The sequence below is a fragment of the Adelges cooleyi genome, unplaced genomic scaffold (assembly GCF_023614345.1).
Source record: "Adelges cooleyi isolate 19-005CV unplaced genomic scaffold, UGA_ACOO_1.1 ACOO_flye_CR_arks_rails_tigmint_CR_PRNA_307, whole genome shotgun sequence".
NCBI lineage: Eukaryota > Metazoa > Arthropoda > Insecta > Hemiptera > Adelgidae > Adelges > Adelges cooleyi.
Window position 1 is genome coordinate 2,595,347 of NW_026095978.1, and position 6,000 is coordinate 2,601,346.

Below are 6,000 nucleotides of genomic sequence, written 5' to 3' on the forward strand. Positions count from 1 at the left end.
ATTTTATGCATTTTAATACTTCAGTGTAAGTGATGTTTTTGGTAAAAATTTGACTTGAAGTTTCAATGAAACTTGCTGAGGAGTGTCAACGATTTTCATTACAATATAATCAAAACAACGAACACACATAAAGCAACGTACAACTGTCCATAGCAGAAAACCGGCTCTGACAGGAAGATTCCTAATTTTTCCAGCGTTTGCCCTTGCGACTTGCTTATTGTCATTTCGTACGGCGAACACTTAAGGGATTGTTTTTGCCGCAGAGTGAATGGTAAATCGGTATCAGTGGGTGCTAGTTTTACCATCGAATGAACACTATTTGACTGCTAGCCGAACCGGTCAGTACTCTGCTGATGACAACGTTTGGCTTAAGTTCTTGACCTACCATTCGTGAGCCATTACAGAGACTTTTTTTGTGTTCAAATTCCTTATTAGGATGATCACTGCTCCTGGTTTGAGGTTGAGCAGATAACATGGCATTTCAGAGGGTGTTAGGGTGATCAAGAATTCAACTGGGTCAAAGTGTTCGATGCGTTGCTCTCCGTCTTGGTCGATTGTGTCGTGACTCAAGTATGTGTGAACTCTGTTTTCGAGGACCTCGTGCACTGTTTCATTCATTCTGTCAACATTAGCATTTTTTGGACACAAAATTGCTTTGGTTGAGTACACATCAACATCTTTGACGTTTAGTTGGGAGCCATACACTTTTGCCGCCAAATCGCCATCGTACAACACAAATCGTGGGATTGCTAGTGTCTCTTCTAGTAAGGATTCAACTTTGGGATGATTCCCGTCCCCTATACTTAGCAACCATTCACTGAAGGATTTATCCACTGATCTTACGTTCTTTGTAAGTGAAAGAATCTTGAATATGGTATTTGATACAGCTTTCGACGATCTTCACTCTATTGTCACGTTTAACAACTGGCAATGTCCGTCTAAAGTCTCCTAGCAGCATAGTTATCCCTCCAAAAGGCTTGTTATTGCTCATGATTTCTTTTAGTATTCGGCCAACAGCTTTCAAGGCGATCGAGGGAGCCATTGTAGCTTCATCCCAAATAATGATCTGACTTTCCCTAATGATTGCTGCTTCATTTGAAGCAAGTCGGAGGTTTGAAGTGGAGGTTTATTTTAGAGAGGAGACTAATTTGAAGAGTTTGTAGTATGTTTTTTCTCCTTCTAAAAGATTCGCCGCAATACCAGTTGATGCAGTTGCTAGTGCAATTTTCCCTTCTCCTCTAAGGGTGGTTAGAAGGGTTTTGTATAAGTATGTTTGGTCTGCTCCACCTGGGCCATCGAAAAAGAAACACCTCTTGGAAGAGTGTCATCATCGATCGCGGAAAGAACGATGTCAGATGTTCGTATTTGTTCTTTATTAAGACGTTGCAACATTACTTATCCTTTATGTTTTTCGTTGTTGATGTCAAGAAGGTTATATTTTTCTAGTGAGACGTTGTTCACTTTGAGAGTGGAATTGATGTCGTGGAGAGTGAGATTCAAGCAAAGTTGACAATCTTCAGAATGGCCGACTGTATGGCGAAATGAGAAATCCTCCCAAAGTTGGTGCTTGAATTTATCAAACAAAGGTAGCGCATTTCTTAGAGTTGCGAACATAAGAATGTAGGCAAACAGATCCCGGTGCTGTTGTAGCATCTGACAGATGAAAGTTTTACTAAGCGTTGCCTCCCATGTTTCATCATTCTGAATGAGACATCTATGGACAGCTGCTTCGCGAAATGTGTCAAACACAGTCCTATCTACGGTTTTTAGATCGCAAAAACTCTTAGTTCCTGATATGTGTAGCAACAGAAGTCTTAAGCAGTACTTTTCTGGATCTGAGCTAAGATTGACAGAGTAGATTCGTCCAATTACATTATTTTCACCTATCTGTCTGGACGTCCTTTTCCTCTGACATTTGTTAAAGACGTAATGTAGTGGTATCTCAGCATTCTCGTCTTCTTCGTTCAATTTGAACTATGCAAATAGCTCAGTGTCTTTCTGGCCCAATTGTTGGACCGTGGTACTTCTGAAGCTGTCTTGGCGGAACACAATGTACTGTTAATTAGGGAGATGAACAAGTAACCTGACATCAGTGTGAGATTGTTCATACATCTCATAATCTAGCATACGCCACATTGCTTCTGGAGAACTGCCATACCTTGAGTCAATTAATCGTTTAGTTTCGTCATAACTTGGGTAATTTTCAGAAATCTGCAAGTTTCCACAATTATGACTCTTGTAAACGTACTTAAAAAGGTATTTCACACTTACGACAGAGGCGCATACTTCAATATTGATGTGGCAGTTGTACTTCAGAAGAAAGTAGGGGTTGTATGGTACAATCCAGCTGTTGTAAATGGTACCAGTCAATAGCACCAGTATCCGTTGTGCTTTGCCAATGTTTCTACGGCGATATAATGGCCAATCAAGTTGTTGGTTATTGACATTTTCATGTCTTATCTGTGGCACATAACCGAAAAAAGCGTTATCTCTTATCATTTCGGGTTACAGGTCATGGTAATCGGGTAATATTCGTTGAAGTTATTGCAAAATTACATTGCGATATGTGTTCAGTAAAAATGTATTTAAAAATAGAATATAAAAAAGATAATTATCGATCTATATCCGTGAAATATTAACGAAAGCAAAACGGACTATTCTCAGTGAATGTAGGCCTATATGAAAAAAATTATATCGCAGTACGCGTTATAACAGTTGTTTAATAGCAATACAAATTTTTGTTTTTTTTTTTAATTATTAATATTTATTGTCAATGTTTTTTATTGAATTTAGTCATTATATAGATAATTATTGTGTTAATGGTTCTTTTAAGTTATTTTCAATACAATTTTTTTTTTATATTTTAATCAATAATGGAATGGGTTTAATTTCAAATATAAACTTCCTAAAACCTTTTTTTATAGTTTGTTAATTTAATGTTTACACTCCAACTAATTTTTTTAAAATTTGTTTGTACTTACTACAGTATATATACATACAACTCAACAACATAAGTTTCAGTTATTAACATTTTTTTTTTTTAATTTGTAAAATGTACACAGTGGAAATACATGTATAGTTTATAAGTCTTATAAATAACATCTAGGCAGGAATTAGTACTAATACATTCTATAATACAAAAACAATATTAATACAAACATACTAAATAATAAGTCATTATTTTGTTTAACAAAACCAAGAGTACAATTTTTTTACAAGCAAATTGTTTTACAGAACTTTTGTTTGAGATTTCCTCGTCAAACAGAGTAATCACTCATATTACTTTCTACTATTTTAAAATAATTTTAACACTTTAAAATTATTTAAGAGACAATATATAACTAGCTCAAAACTGCAGGACCAAATATGCCATATGATTAAATCATATTAACTAAATTAAATACCATCTCTTAAAACACTAAAAAAGAATAAACATTTTTCAGTCGATTCTGCAACCACGAAACATCATTTTAATGTCTCGTTGAAGTACCGAATACATTTCGCATGCTACAACACAAAATTAAAAAAATTTAACATCCCCATCCCCATTCCCACCCCCAACCCCATCACCGTGTCCATAACGCTTTTTTCGTTATAATTTTTTTGTTAGTAACACTTTTTTCTTTTATTTGCCATAGCTAAGACATGAAAATGTCAATAAGTTTTATATTGCATTTATATAATTAACTTATTTGCATTATTTTAAATGAGCTAAGTGAACAAAAAAATTGGAAACTATTTTTGAATTTCGGAGGGCTTTTACCAATGACTTGGCAACGTCGCGTCGCGTCGTGTCGGTTCGGTTTGTCTGGTCGCCATAGATGGTTACTACGTAATAATATTATATTAACAATTCTCATTCTGCATTCATTTCATTTGTATTTTCGTGACGGTGTGCATTTTAAAGTAGTTTTTATCGTATTTTTTTCTACAGCATAATGATGTCGATGTAAGTATTATTAGTCCAAGTTTTATATTAGGTATTATAATAACGCTATAGCAATAGAAAAATTCCATTGGTCGTGGTAGCGTCTTTTTTCAGACTTACAATTTCACCTTGTCCAGGGTTTTCCCCCACCAAAACCGTATCTTAAACTTAACTTCATACAACTGAACTGTTTTACATAACTTCGCGAACATTTTTTTTACAAAATACTATTGTTATACCGCTCAAAATTTTCATTTTTCCAAAACATATTTCTTATTAAACATTATTCATACGCTGTTATTGTAAAGTCTCAACTTGTAAATATTATTGTTAGCACATTAACTTTTGACAGAAAAACCAAAATGAAATTTGTTAATGTTTCTCTGTGAACATAATAGGTACTCCATTAACCAATTGTAGCATTTGTTTTTTTTTTAATTTTTTATTTCGATGGGGAGCTGACAAGATAATGTTTTTACCATAATGTGTTTTCATTTGTCTATTAAAGTCTAGGGGTAAATTTTAATGCGAGCCAAAAGTTTAAAAACTTCACTCCTTCTCATTCAAAATAAAAAAAAAACACCCAAATATTGTACAAGTTTTTAATTTCAAATTATCGCGAGATATTTATTTTTTTTGCTGGCCGCTATTTCTCACGTTGCTAAGTGGTAGTAATTTTTGTATTTTTTAATACACAGTCAGTTTCTTTAACATTCTATTTGCGGATAGCAATATTTAATATTACATAAATTTGTTTTTATTGTTTACAGATTTTTTTTAAAAAAAGGAAAACGTTTTCAATTCAAAGTTCCGGTGGTAGCTGATATGCAGTTCCAGATTGCAATTTCTCGAGTGTAGGTAGGTGTTTTCTAAATATTAATGGATATTTGTATGTATAATATCGAATTATAAGAACACATCATAGATAATTCATTATGTAGAATCGTTGTTTTGGATCATATAAAATGATATACCTATTTACCTAGCTATGCATTTTACAATAGTATATCACATGGTTTTCGGGAAGTTCACATATTTAGGTGCTTTCATAACCTAAATGAAATTTATTGTTGTTCACGTTAATTATTTTTGGCAACCGGTAAATTCAACAACCAAATCATGCTATTTTGCTTACGTTAGAATGTCATAATAGTACCTATCCACGACACCTATCAAACAGTAGTGTTAAAACTCTATAATATCTAGATTTTTATTCTATATATAATTGCTGTGTGAGAAATAGAAATATATTATGTTGAATAAATATAGTTGTTAAAATATTGTGTATCTTATATTTATTTTAATTTGTGTTTTTAGACCATCAAACACGCTCACTAGGCAACCCCTTGACAAACATCACGAGAAAAGTAAGTACCATGTTTACATGATTATCTATTATAATATATACATATTATCAAGGGAGCCTACTGGGAGGAGCAGGGGAACTACAATCGTAAAATCCAAAAGAATTTTAAAAGGACTTGCAAGTAGCTAGTAGTTTAATATTTCTTACAATATTACACTAATATATCATAAGGTTTTAATTAAACTTTATAGTACATTAAGTGGAAAATAATAGTAAAAATACTTACTGATTTGGAATCAATAGGTACGGCGATGTCAAGTCCAAATAAAAAAATAATTCGTTATCTTAACACGTTGAGGTAGGCTCTAAACTGTCGAGTTAGGCCTATGTTTTATGGGATGTTTGGTCGGTATGGAGAGAAAGGAGGAGTCCTTGGATAAGCTTTACTATGGCGCGGTCGATCAGAAGAAGATGAGCCTGTAGAATGAAGGTGGTCCGGTACGGCGTGGCTTGTTGGCGGCAACGGTCTGGTCGGCTGCTTGGCTGGTGAACGACTGCTTGGCGAGTCCGGTGACCGTCGTAAGACTCGGCAAGGAGTGTAAGGGAATGGAAAGAAGAGAGGGGGCTCAGGTCGGCTTTGATAGTATGAATATTATTGGCCTAACTGAAGGTGATCAATCGGCATTAATCATGGGTAATTATGCCCAGTTACTAGACACAAACTATATATACTCTATTCAGAATAAGAACAGGCTTCGGCGGCCGA